Source organism: Ictidomys tridecemlineatus, chromosome 12 (assembly GCF_052094955.1).
Source record: "Ictidomys tridecemlineatus isolate mIctTri1 chromosome 12, mIctTri1.hap1, whole genome shotgun sequence".
NCBI classification, from domain to species: domain Eukaryota; kingdom Metazoa; phylum Chordata; class Mammalia; order Rodentia; family Sciuridae; genus Ictidomys; species Ictidomys tridecemlineatus.
In genome coordinates this window covers 21,750,100-21,764,485 of record NC_135488.1, presented here as the reverse complement: position 1 = coordinate 21,764,485, position 14,386 = coordinate 21,750,100, and the positions used below count along the sequence as shown (strand labels likewise).

General features: G+C 49.2%; 1 long non-coding RNA gene across 1 annotated transcript; it reads left to right on the top strand.

The window, feature by feature from the left end:
• Window positions 1-7,982: 7,982 nt before the first annotated feature.
• LOC144369556 (uncharacterized) lies at window positions 7,983-12,004 on the top strand. Its single transcript, XR_013429344.1, has 4 exons — window positions 7,983-8,100; window positions 8,295-8,675; window positions 9,650-9,764; window positions 11,686-12,004. It is a non-coding gene; the product is annotated as an uncharacterized LOC144369556 (long non-coding RNA).
• The last annotated feature ends 2,382 nt before the right edge of the window (window positions 12,005-14,386 follow it).

Sequence of the window (14,386 nt, the reverse complement as noted above, 5' to 3'; positions counted from 1 at the left end):
GTAAGCACAGACAACTCTATAAGGAACCTGAGGATAAATTTCCCTGTGCATGTCCCCTTGTGAAACTGCTTAAGCACCACCTGGTTTACACACAGGTGGCATTTCTAGATCAAAGTGTGCATGTTTACTTCTTTGACTAAGCACTGCCAGGTGGCTCTTCTGAATAGCTCTACCTGTGGCCAGGATTGTATTATCTAGCTTTCTAACTTTTGCATGTGGAGTAGATACATAGTGGGAGCACACTGTTTTTGTTGGTATTTTTCTTGGTATCTATTCTGATGCTTTTCACTGGGGGATTTTCTCCTGTGAAAATGGGCTTCCTCTGGATGCCTCTGCCCGTTCCTCTACTTGACCTTATTTTCTTCTTCTTTTTAAAAATTTTTCAATGTGACTTTTTAATTTTAGTTTTATTAAAGACATTGTCCTTTGCTTGCATAGTCTATACCTAAACACTAATCCTTGCTCCAAGGCCCAGCTTGCTCTCAGCTGCCCCGGGAGGGGAACGGTCTTTGGTGATAGCCAAGAGACACCCCTGTAGGGGGCACAAGTGCTCTGGCCCTCTGGTGTCTTGTCAGCAGTGCTTCCCATGCTCACAGAGGGTTTCAGACATTATAAAATTGAATGAGTTCATTCAGAAATTAGAAGTTCTATTGAAAGATATTTGCATGAGCCAAATAAAACCTATTTCTAGGCATCCTGGTGAAGACAAGGTTTTATCTTTATGTCTATGGTTTTTTCTATGTTTTGTTGTTGTTGTTAGAATGAAATTCATATGTTGCCAGACCATTCTAGCAGATGTGTAACTAGATGCCATTTAAATTACCCACTTTTAAATGGTAGACATTTTTTTAATGAACACTGCCCGTCTGCACCTTTTTTAAAAACAGGACTGGGCTGAGAAGCCCAAATACCAATGGTTAGCTGGAACATATTTTTCATTTGGCCTGTCAGTATTCCCTGAGGTCATCTGTGCAATCAGCTTCGTTACTCCTGCTCCCTCACTAGATTTCATAGAAACCATATGCTATGTATGAATCAGAGACACCAATCCCTGATTAGATGCTACCCTACTTTCCAGAAAAGACTGGGCACACCATGAGTTGCACAATGATGGGACCAGGGTCCAAAGGCTGCTGAGAGGGAAGGACTGGTTGTGAATGCATTTTTGAAGGCTCCAAGCTGAAACTCTAGAGGCACCAAGCAGGGCAGATGCTGGTGGGGGTATTTGGGTAGTTGTTGGTGAACACATGCACACCTGAGATGGGTAGGCATGGAGGAGAAATCAGCAGCCCATAGGGCTTTTGAAAGTGATCTTATGTGAAAAGAGGCTCAGGTATGGGCACAGGAAATGACATCATTGCCTTGACAATGGATCAAACAGAACATGGAACCCTGGTATCCAGGCACCCACTTAACTGACCGAGCTCATTTGGTTGGAGAAACTGGAGTGAGAAGGATGTTCCCCTGTCCTTGCAAACAATGCCGAGCCTCAGGCTCCCAGGAATCTCAGGGGGGCCAACTATCCCTTTTGTGGATGCACTGGATGAGGCTTCAACTTAGACGCCAGATCCTCTGGCAATTGTCGCAGAGGAGCTCAAGAGTAACAGTGAGTAGCACAGGGCAGGTGAGCCCAGCAGGCCCTCTAGTCTGATCCCTGATGAATGGCCCAGGACTCCTATTCTGACTGTGTGTGTGTGTGTGTGTGTGTGTGTGTGTGTGTGTGTGTGTGTGTGGTGTGTGTGTGTTTGTACTGATGGGAACTGTCCCATTGTGCTTTGACTCTAGTGTATTGGCACAAGTCATTTTTCTGTTTGTCACCATTTCCATTTTGAACCCACCATTCTTGGTCCCAACCCAGGGTGAAAATGATGAGAACACGGAGGAGCCCTTCAGGGTACAGAGCCTTGAACCTTACAGGCAGGACCAGCTTAGGAATGAGCTCCTTCCTGTCATTTGTGGGAGGAACCTACATTTCAGCAGCAACATGGGGTTAATCTCCTGGGATTCCATCTCCATTCAGCAGGTGCTGGATCTCTTGTTCCCAAGGTAAGCACCAGACCACCAAGCCCAAGTGTGTAGCCCCCTCATGCCTGGGTCTTGGGGCTGCCATGTACCTCTCAGGGACCCAAAGGTTTGTGATACCTAATGAGATAGAGGACCACACTCATAGTGGAATTTCAGCCCCAAATGGGACGAGTCCTGGAGGTGCCTGCCACAGCCTTGCAAGGGGAGTAAACTTTCCCTCTTAGGCAGAGAAACCATCCTGACTCCAGCTGATCCACAGAGGTCTGTGGAGCAGTCCCCACACACCTGGCACCACAGCTCAATGGTGTGCACTGAGCTCATTCCCAGGTGGACTCAGCGAGGCCAGGTGGTCTTTCTGGTGTGATATTGGCTTCTTGAAGAACGTAGATCTGTGCCAGAGGCGTCTCAAAACTCTGGCCTTGGGAAAAGCACTTTTGGGTTAATAAAGACATGTTAGTATACATAGTGGGACAGAGCGTCCTAGCTGGGACATAGCTGGACAGGGGCTTTGGACATGGCAGCTCCCACACCCAGAGAGATGTGGGAATCAGCAGTTTGGGCTCATTCACTGATGAACATGGAGAAAGCACCCACTGTGTGAAAACACGTTTCCAGTCACATTTCATAATTCAGTGAAAAATGGAGTGCAAATGACCGCCATTGTGTCCCTTTTCATGGGGGTCAGCCTAAAACTGCAGGTGCCATGAGTACATATCCTACATGTGACTGCATCCCTGACTCCATGAGGCATAACTGCACGTTGTCCTCTTCAGTGACTATGGTGGACCCCTGGACCAACTTCAACATAGAATGGGCTTGGGGTCAAGAAGGTGGGCTCCTGTTTCCAGAATAGGGACCTGCAAGGTGATTTGACTTGGGAAGGCTGAGGAAAGACTGCTCTCCCCAATTCTGTGTTCTGCCTGCAGTGTAAGGTGTGGGGCTTCAACAGTAGGAGGGGTAAGGCGGGGAGTTGTAGGTAGTCATGGTCCACTGGGGAAGCCCCTGGGACAATGGATCCCCCCACACCACACCTCCCTGTTCTCCCCCAGGGCCACAGAGATGTAGTCTTCACTCATGGGAAAAGAGAGGTCCACCGCTACTCAGGGGGACTCAGTGAGAGCTCACAGAGAATGAGGTAGCATTGCAGCCCACGCCAAGGGAGGAGGTGTCTCTTGAGCCCTGAGAAGAGTGGGCAGGAGGACAGACACTCCTGGAAGGTGCATTCCAGGTTGGAGAGCACGTAGCCAAGAGGAAGAAGAGTGTCAGGCCTGCCCAGAGGAGGGGAGAGCTGGTCATATCATGGATCTAACGCTCCTTCGTTGAAGGTTCTTTGCCTGTGGCAACCTGTCCTGTCCCTGCCTGTACAGCCACTGTGTCTGGTCTGAGGTGTACTGGTGTGTTCAGAACCAGGGACAGTTCAGAAGTGTAGGGTCAGAGGTTTTCTCTGGAGGCCATGGCGAAGGCAAGGCCAGGGTTTTGCTGACTCCACACCTGCCTCCCCACAGTGCCTCACCTTCCTTCCTGGGGACCTGGATTAACTTCTACACCGAGGCTTCCCATCAGCCTCCAGGCTCTCTGAGTCTGCAGCAGCTGCTGCCATATATGGGGCTCTTGCTGGTTGGTTTGTACCTGGAGCATCAAACATACCACCTCCTGGCCACAACTGAAGATGGCATATCAAGCCAGGAAGCGCCTGAGAGCCAGGCAGACCGGGGTGAGTACCTAAGGGTATATGAGGAGAGGTCCGACTCTTGTCCCACTGCAGGGAGTCTGTATGCCTGGTGTTGGGCTGGAAATTAGGACAAGCCTTTGTCCATTCAGGAAGTGACCCCAGTCTGCAAAGAGGTCCTGTGTGGGCTAAGGGCCTGAGTTCTTCCTGGCAGCAGGGGTATTGTCTGTCTGTGGGAAGGTCAGGGCAAGGCAGTCATGTTGGCATCTTTTCTCCTCTAGCTACAAGCTCAGTTCCTGTATCGGCTCCTCAGCCAACCCCAGAGCCAGAGCCTTCTCCCAGGGAAGGGGCAGAGCCGGAGTCCAGGACATCAGGGGTCTCCACTCGGTACTCCCCACGGCCCCAGTACAACAGGCGGGTGAGAGGCAGGTGCCTCATTCACGTCTACCTGGAAAATGAAATGACAACACAGTATAGGAGCATCCTGGTGAGTCTTCGAGCAGGGGAGTCTCCTGGGAGCCCACAGTGGGGAAGACCGAGTCCACAGCAAACACCTTGGACTAGGCCTGTCTTCTTGAACTAGAGCTTCTGGAAGGTCAGGAAGGAGAGCATAAAATGAGGAAGAGGGAGGTGGGAGAGCAGCAGCATGCCAGGTCTGGGTGCGAGTGGGCCTGCGTGTTTTGGGGTGTGCAGGTCAAAAGTGCAGGAGTGAGTGCTGGGTTCAGAGGAGGTCAGAGAAATATCGAGGGTACAGGCCATCCTCTACTGACCTTGGTATTGAGGAGGAGTATATTGAACCGTGGAGGTTGAAGCAGAGGAGTTGGCAGTCATTTTCTTGTGTGTGGGAGGGGATATGTTGCTGGTTGAAGGGAAGGGACCCACACCTATCCACCTATTAGGGTGGATAGGTGTGGGTCACAGACAACTGGGGGCCTTGGAGGGGCCCATTAGTGCCCTAGTTTGCATATATGTGAATAGAGATTTAGCGGCTCTCTCTGCAGAATTTTCCTGGGTGTGGAGTATCCATCATGAGACTCTGGTGTCCACCTCCAGGGGAGCCATGTTGAACCACGGCACCTGCTGAGTCCAAACCTCCTGACACCCCAGCAAGCACTGACACTCTCGAGCCCAGCAGCTTCCATGCCTATCATTAAAGAGTCCTAGTGTGTGTTGTGCCCTGGCTGTCAGGACCAAAACACCTAGGGTTTGTGCCTGGTCCACACAAAAATGCAGCTGCATCCCAGACCAGAGCAGGGATATGGAAGTCCACTGGACCATTCCTCCCATCTTGATGGGAGTAGAGTGTGTCTGTACAAAGCCTTTTGGTCCTTATTCCCTTGTCCCTGTAGGGCATAGCAGGTTGAAGGAAACTCTTGTACCAAGATTGGACTAGAGGCTCATAGGAAGACCCCACATGATCACATGAAGGCCTCAGGTAGCAGGGTAACAAGATGGTGCCCTTGTGTTGAGAGCTCTCTTGTCTCTGATTGTCCTTGAGCACTGTCCTCTGGGTAGCTACTCCCAAATTCCCTCTCTGATGAGCCTTCTCCAACCCTGCTCAGGTGACCTGCCAGGACAGCACTCCAGTCATCATCCGCAGGGCCTTAGATGCACACTTGCTCCAGCAGGAGGATCCAGAAAACTACGAACTTCTGCAAATTGTCTCGAACCATCAGAGTAAGTGGAACCATCAGAGGTTAGGGAGCAGTGAGTCACAGTGGGCTCAGGATAACTGGGAGCCAAAACACAGTGTGCATTGACCCAATGCCCAGGAAGAGTATGGTGGGACTTGTGCACAAAACAAAGTGTAATGATGGGGCATAAATCTGCAGGTTCTTCATGTTCTCCAGGGGCTGTGGACCTGCCTATCATGTGTTCTTTCCTTGGCCTGAGGAGGCATTGCAAAGCTATTATCCACAAGGGGCCAAGAATACAGGCTTCTTTGTCTTGTGTTAAAGAAGACAGACAACCACAGGATGCCTACTTTGGCAGCCTTTCCTGACCTAGACGAGTACATGAGAAAAGCAGTTCAATGAACAATCATTTCTGGCTTCCAATCTTTCTATTCCTTGCAAACTGAGTCCACTTAGGACCAGAGGCCATTTCTAGAGAGAAGTGTGTGGTAGAATAGAACCCTTCACAGCTTGTAAACCCTTCTTGGAGAGAGGGGGGGGAGGGAGGAAGGAAAGAAGAAGGAGGAGGAGGAGGATGAGGAGGAGGATGAGGAGGAGGACGAGGAGGAGGAGAAGGAGGAATAGAAAAATGAAAATAAGTTGAAGGAAGAGACCATGAATAAGAAGGTCAAGATGACTATTAGAAGAAGCATGAGGAGAAGATGAAGAAGAACAAGAACAAGAAGGAGAAACACAAGCCAAACAAGAAGTATAACAATAAATTGATAAAAAATGTGAATGAGAATTATACTCATGAGGAGGAAATGCAGAAGTGGGGAACTCAAGAGAAATATATTGCTCTGGATGGCACAGCCCTGCTGTGAACATCCTCTACCCACGCTCAACACACCTGCAAACCACACCCTCAAATTAGTGTAGCTTTGTATGAGTGGATGAATCTACTGGCAAGGTGGAGGCACCCACCATCAAGTGCTTTTCCCCAAACCCACCTGTGATCATTGCTGCATTGGGGAGAAAACCTTGAACACATGAGTCTTTGGGGACCAATCCAGATACAAAGTCTAGCTGTTTGTCTTTGGTGGGTCCAACATGAACTAAGAGGGTCTAGGGTACAAGGGGCTATTTCCTTGAAAGGTGTTCCTGTAGTGGACCTCCTGTGCATAGAGGGTCCTCAGGGAGGAATCAGTGGGGAGTCTTTGGTGGAACAGTAGCTGGATTCGGGGGCTCTCAGGTCGGTGTGTGAGACCTGAGCTGGCAGAGGTTCTCAGTTGTGGGGGATGTTGGGTAGTATATTTTTTGATTGTCACCTACCACGCCTCTGCCCCTGCCTCTCCAGAGCTGAGGATCCCTGCTGATGGGAAAGTATATTACGACCTGGATGGAGGAGTGGATTATAACTTTATTCTTCGGGAAACAGCTGCCAGCAAGTCGTTGAAGGTCAAGCCAAATGAGGTAAACAGCCACCTTCTTCAGTCTTTATTCCTGGTGCCACTCCACATCCTCCAAGGGGACAAGAACCTCAGGTTCTGGATGGATGTTGTAGAATGCCCACAGAACCAACTGCCAGGCTGGGTGGGGTGCAGTTGCTGGGCTTTGCTGATGTTGTCATCCCCCACAGTTCTTGGAGCCTTCTGTGGCAGTGGCATCCAGGACCCCAGCAGCAGTGAGCAGCAGCTCTACAGTGGCTGCAGGATCATTGCCCCAGGCCACCCAAAGCAATGAGTGCTGCATGAGAAAAGTCACCAGTAGCAGCTCCTCACTGCTTCACTCCAGCGAGCAGGTGGAAGACAGCCACTTTGTTCACGTCCTCCTAGAGGGACAGAGCCTGAGGGAGACAAAGTGCATCCTGGTAAGCCCGACAGCAGGGCTGCCTCTGGGTGTCCACACAGCGGAAGGCAGGAGACACAGCCAACCCTGGGGCTATAATGGGAAATAAAGAAGAGAGAGGTCTGTCTTAAGGGCTTGACTTGAGGAGGGAGAGCCTCAGCATTCCCAGCTCCAGTGGTGAGTGGGCCTGTGTATTGTGGGTTTTGCATTTGCAGGCCAGAAGTGCAGACGGAAGTGCTGTGGACAGATGAAGGCAGAGATATGTCTAGGGTGTAGGCTGCAGTGCCTAGAACTTGGTATTCTCAATGAGTGAGGTTGGAGCAGAGGAGGTGGCAGTGATTTGTCACATGTGTAGGAGGGGATGTGTTCCTGGTGGCAGGGAAGAGAACCTCCTTAGCATGACTAGGTGTAGGAATTTGGGGTCAGGATCACCTGGGGGGTCATGCCAAAGCTTCGGAATGTTAGCCTTTGCATGTATGTAAATATGGAGCTAAAGGGGTTCTGGGCAGAATTTCTATGGATGTGCAGTAGACACACTAATGCTGCAGGTGTCCAGCTGCAGAGGAGACATGTTCAGTGACTGCCAGTGCTGAGTCCAGTACATCATTACAACCAGACCCGCACTGAGCTTCCAGAGGCCAGGGCCTCTCAAAGCTGTCATGAAGCACTCAAGTGCACACTCTTGTATCTGAGTCTGTTTTGTGTAGTGGCAGTCAGGACCAAAATTTTCAGTGCATCTGCCTCTTTTTCTCCTGAATGTTTGACCACAGTCTTCTGGGTAACTCCTCTAAAAGCCATTCTCTGATGACATTTGTCCCACCCTGATCCAGGTGACCTGTAAGGAGACGGTGACAAGCCTCATCCGCAGGGCCTTGGACCAAAATTTGTTGCAGCATGAGGATGTGGACAACTTTGAGCTGCTGAGTATGATGTCTGAGGATGAGAGTAAGTAGGACAATCAGACAGTGGGGAGACATGATCCACAGTGGGCTCAGGATAACTCACAGCCAAGAGAAAGTGGGCCTTGTCCCCAAAATACCAAAGTGTGGTGGGCCTGGCAGAAACTCTCAGGGGTTGTGGGTGTTTTGTGGTATAATCCTTGAGTGCCACCTAACAATTTTCTCCACTTCGCTCTGCAGAAATCAAGGTCTCTGACCACTCACTGGTGTGTCTGTCCATGAATCCGGGAATAAAATATTTAATTGTGAGGAAACGCCCCCAGGTCAAGGGAAAGGAGGTAAACACCTACCTTATTCAAGCTGTACTTGTGCTGCCATTCCACTCCCACCTGGGGAAATAAAAAGCCTGAGCACCTGGACATATGTGCTAAAAGCCCATAGAGCCAACTGACAGGCTGGGGTGGCTTTCTGTTTCTGGGTTTGCTGATGTTCCATCCCCTACAGTTCTCAGAATCAACCTGCAAGTCCTCCAGGCCGCTTTCCCACAAGCAGGTGGGAGACACCTGCTTAATTCGTGTCCACTTAGAAACACAAAGTCCAAAGATGGCCAAGACTGTTTTGGTAAGCCTGGGAGCAGGGGTGTCCCCTGGTGCTTACACCTGGATGGGGAGCAGACACTGGTCCAATACCATGGACTACTCATGCCCTCTTGAATTTGGAGCTTCTGGATGATCAGGAGGATAGAGGGGAATCAAGAAGGGAGAGGTCAGTGTGAAGGGCTGGAGTTGAGATGAGGGAGAGCAGCAGCTTGTCCACTGCCATATCTGAGGGAGTCTGTGTGTCAGGTGGCAGCATGCAGTCCAGAAGGGCAGGGGCAGGTATGGGTGACAGATGAGAATAGGATAGGACCTAGGTTGCAGTTTCCCTTGTATGGGATGCTGACATCTATGGAGGAGGACAGCAGTGTGAGGTTCTGCATGTTCCTTGAACAAGGAGCTGAGAGAGTCTCTCTGCAGAGTCGATATGGATGTGGAGCAAGCACACTAAATGTCCAGGTAACCCAATGACCACACTTGCCGGATGAGGTGCCCTCCTACATCCCAGCCAGCACTGAGCCTCTGGAGGCCAGGAGCTCTTGTGGCTATGTTTCAGCACTCCTGTGTGTGGTCATGTTCCTGGGTCTGTTTTTGGCCCTGGCAATCCAGACCAAAGCCTCTAGGTTTTGTGCCTAGGCCATTCCCAATGCCGCCTGCATCCTCGGGCAGACCTGGGATCTTGGAGGCTATTGTCCCATTCCTCCCAACTTGTGGGATGAGATTGCATCTGTATGCAAGTAGTTGAGTCCTTTCACTTCGAGAGGAGTGCAGCTCCACAAAGAGCAATGGCAAGCCCAGGAAGTCCTATGTACAAGGATTGGGCTAGTAGCCTATGGGAAGAGCCTACACGATGCGCAGGAGGTCACCCTCAGGTAGTAGGGTCATGGATGTTGCCCTTGTATTTAGAGTGGAGGTGCCTCCAGAATGCCCCTGCCCACTGCCCTTGAGTAGTCACTTCAAGGCCCATTTCCTGAAGGCCTGTCTCCCATGCTGCTCCAGGTGACCTGCCAGGATAGGGCTCCTGTCGTCATCCGCAGCGCCCTCGACCTACACTTGCTTACTCAGGAGAAACCGGAGGATTATGAGCTGGGCCAAATCATCTCTCACCGTCAGAGTAAGTGAGACAATCAGATGGCAGAGAGCAAGGGTCAGGATGTGGACTCAGGTCAACTCTTAGCACCAAAGAGTAGTCTCTGACCCCCAAGAACACTCCAACAGGGTGTGTTGGGTTCTTGCACAAAGACAACTGCACTTCTGCTGGTGGAAGTTCTTGAGGTCTAATAGTGTACCCCAGTGGATATTGTGGCTCCCCACCAGGTGACCTGCCCAGGACATGAACAGGCATACAAAGCTGACATCATTGAGAAATGAGGAGGAAAGCCTCTTTCCAGGAGCAGTATGCTTTCATGGTCTGGGATAGGAGTGGTTTCAAAGAAACGTGGGAATGCATGGGCTAACGATGGAACTGGCATTTGGTGGACTGAAGCAGTACTATTGAAAGCCTTCTGTGTGACCAGAAATCCACTGCCTGGGCACAGCATTGCCAGGATTCTAGCAAGCAGTAAAAGGATGAAATTGGGAAGAAAACACAGCCTGGGAGACAGCCTGAATCATTTGTTTTTGCATAAATTCCATGGTCTTCCGCACCTGAGTCCACTTGCCAAGGAGTGATCACAATAGCCGGGTTGTGATCCCTAACTAAAGTCAGATGAGGGCTTCCTGAGCACGTAGCCACAGAGCTCATCTGATAATAATGCCAGTGCTTTTTCGTTGGTTGGTTGGTTGGTTTTTGTGAGCCAAACACCACAGCATCCATTATCCCAGCCTATGTACACTGAAGACCACCATCCCAATGAGTTCTAGGATCACTTGTCTCCTATCTTAACCTTCTTTTAGGTTAGTAGAGTCTATGGAAGAGGAAGTCTGTGTGGGGCCTTGGTAGCCTAAGAAATTCATGGCACAGATTCCCACATCCAACCCAGAAGGGATGGAGAACAGGCTCTAGGTTAGAGGAGGGTGACAGGAAACAGGTGTTCAGAGGAAGGAGAAGCGGGCTGTTGTCTTCCCCCACTCGGGGTCATGGTACCACTGGGCCATACACCATGTTGGAGGGAAGCAGTCCCTTTGCTGGTCTTTGGAACCATTGTTCTCAGTAGGGCAGCATTTGGAATGTGGCCTCCATTCTCAGAAGCCTGGTTCACATGGAGGCAGGCTCCACCAACACAGAAGCAAGGCTCTAATGTGGTATCCGTGCTGGTCAGCCTGTCCTCACTGTGGCCATACTTGAGGAAAATAACTCAGAGGAGGAATCCTAGGCCTTTTCTCTGGGTTTTATAGCTTTCTCTTTGGTTGTGCACTGAGGCTGTCCATAAAGCTCTAGTGTGTGGCAGTGGAGAGCTCCTCAGCCCTTGCCACACAGGCATAGACTGGGAGAGAGAGAACGAGGGTGGCAGAGAGGGAGAGAGAGAAAGATGGAGAGGAGGAGGAGGATCTCTACTTGGAGAATGAGGATTCAGTGGAGCCAACAGGAACAAGGTACTGTTGCCCAGGGCGCAACCCTGTTTAGGTCTTCCTCCAACCATGCTCAACCTTTCTTCCAGTCCCTCCCACCTCCCAGTAGTGTATTCATCTTGAATGAGAATTTCATGTTGACATCAGAGCACTCACCATCCAATGCTTCCCTCCAAACCCACCTATGAAGATGGCTCATGTGGGGACTGAATCTTCGGCACAGGAGCCTTTTGTGGGAGATTTCAGATGTAAATCTAGTGGTGTGCTTTGGCAGATGCAAGAGGACCTGAGATGTTCTGGATTCCAAAGCCTTTGGTAGGACAGACATTAGGTGTGTTGAAGTGCTCTGCCTAGTTATTCCTCAGGGAGGACTGTGGAGGCTGTCTTGTTGGTATTGGTGCTGAATTGGAGAGCTCTCAGGTGTGTGGCTCTGGCCTTTTCTGGCACAGGCTCTCAGATGTTGGGGTGTCCTAGGGAGCACCTCCTGAGTGCCACCTTCTTTTTGTACACCCCTCTCTCCCCAGAGCTGAGGATTCCAGCGCAGGCCAACGTATTTTATGCCAAGAATCCTCACAAAAAATCCAACTTCGTGCTGAGGAAAAGGAGCCTCTCCCAAAAGAATGATGAGTGGATCCAGCCTCAACCTCCCTCTCGTCCTGCAAAGAAGGCTCCAGCCCTCCTGAGGATGCTTGCAAAAATCTGCTGCTGTGTGCCTGGGCGGGGCTGAGGCAGCCCAGGAATATTTACATTGATTACTATTTGCTTCAAAGTTTGAATCTATAGTTTGCCATTGTCTTTGACCTTGTTAGTAACACAGTTGTTACTCTATCCTATATTTTTTGTTTCCATTAATATATTATTATTTTAAAATATATATGTTTTTGTTACCTGATCTACTCTGATGATTTGAGTATACTAAATGTAGCAGAGTTTCCTAACGGACACATCCAAACCAACAGGAAGGAATGTTTCATTCTATCAGCAAAAACTTCAGTATTTAGGAGTTTGGCAGATGGCATTATCTGAGTCAGTTTTCCAATGGGGGCAATGAAGTATCAGCTATCATGGTACAAACACAAACAAAGACACACAAACACACACAAGAGCGCACACACTCACTGAGAGATAGATAGACAGATGGAGTTGGTCCCTGCTGAAATACTTTGGAGACGTGGTTCTGATTTCTCCCATTTTGGGGTATTTTCAATTGCACAAGGTATCTTGCAAATGAACCCATGTCTGAGGAAGACATGCATGTGTACTTCACATGCCACCTTTCACATAGCAGGAAGGTCATGTCATGTAATATTTTTCATGCAGCTGTGTTTTGACTGTGAACCATCCCATGAGGTCAGCTGTGGAATTTTCCACTGGTAGCATCACAATGAGGATCCACTCTTTGGATTTGGGGATATTTCTGATTTTCTTGATTCAGATTGGAATGATATATATATAGTTTTTGATGAAAATTCTGCATTTGATGGTAATGAATGCCATGCATCTAGGAATCTGTAGACTGCAGACAATGAATGGATGCCTACTATTGCCTGGACTGGTCTGAAAAGTCCTGTAGCATCTGAGCATGTGTGAGGGCTGTAAAGGTCTTGCAAAAAGTCCAGGTCAGATGATCCTGCACAAAGCTGAACTCCTAGTGGTCTCCACAACAGTGTAAGGGCCAAGGAGAAACACACTTCCACACAGAAGATGGGAAGCTACCTTATGAAGGTGATCATAGATAAGGGATCCTCTTGGTAGGACCCATTTTCCATGGGGCCAGAACTGTGCTCTGAATGTGGTTGCTGAGAACTTGGAATTTTCTAACTGAAGCAGTTCATGCAAGCTGCTTCCACTTGCAGGAACAAAGTGTGTTCTCGTTGAGCACTTTAGGCTGTCCCTGGTTGAACTAGAGTGTCAGAAGCACTTGTAATGATTGGCATTCACAGTTTCACATTGAAGCCTCTGTGCCATCTGTCAACCACTGATGGCTGCAAGTGAGGAATGGAAGCCATTTGCTGCAAGCAGTTTCAACTTGCAGGACTAACTTTGTTGTAAGTGGGCACATGGTGTTTTTCCTGTGTGAGCTAGAAGAAAGCAAAACTGCTTCTTACAGGTGACAGGCATGCTTTCACATTGAAGCTTTTGTGCCATTGATCCAAAACAGTTCACTCATGTGGGCACCTGCACTTCAACTGTATGTGGTAAACAAGTGTGACAAATGGATGTCAGTGAGACTTTGGAGAACGGACCTTAGCAGCTGGTCCTCTTTCCTCCTGCAAGTTGGTGATCTCTTTCTGTCACACATTGTGTTTCATGCCTGAACTGTGCTCTGAATGTGCTTGATGAGAACAGTTTAGAAGTGCAGAAGTGAAGCTGTTTGCAGAAGCAGCTTCAAGTAGCTCAAGCTAACTTGTTCTCAGTGAGCACCTGGAGATTTTTCCCTGGTTGAAGCAGTGTGAATGAGAATGGCTTCTCAGAGCTGGTAGGCATGTTTGCATTTGGCAAACATTGCCATCTATCACCACGAGTTCCTTGCATGCAGAAACCTTCTTTTTAAGTGTTCTCAGAAAGGTCTGATGAGTGGATTTCCATGGAATTCCGTGGAATTGATCTTTTCAGCAGTCCTCATTGGCTTCTCAAAATTGGTGACCCTGGGCGCAAGGACTCTCTTGCTAGCCAACATTGTATTTTGGGCCTGATCTCCGCTCTGAATGTGCTTGCTGAGAGTAGTTTGGGAGTGCAAAAGTAAAGCAGTCTCTCAACCGCTTCAACATTCAGGAGCTCATTTTGTTCTCAGTGAGTACATTGGGGTTTGTCACTACTTAAACTAGCATGAAGAACCACCGCTTCTCAGAGGTGGCAGTTTCCCTCTGAACCATCTGTACAGTTGGTCAATGCGAGTTCAATGCAGGCAGGCGCTTGGATTTTAAGTGAATTCTGTGACAAACAATTGAGCAATGGATTTCAATCAACCTTGGGCAATTGCTCTTCCCAGTGGGCCCACAGTTCTCCTCCGGTTGCTGAACCTAGGTCCAAGGGCTCTCTTGCTAGCACTCTTTGCATATGGGCTGAAACTGTGCTCTGAGTGTGCTTCCTGAAAATATTTTGGAAGTGCAAAACAGAAGAATTTTGGCAAGCAGCTTTCATATTAGGAAATGACTTTTTTCTCTTCATGCCCATTGAGCTTTGTATCTGGCTGGAGTAGCCTTAAATCCAATGGCTTCTGAG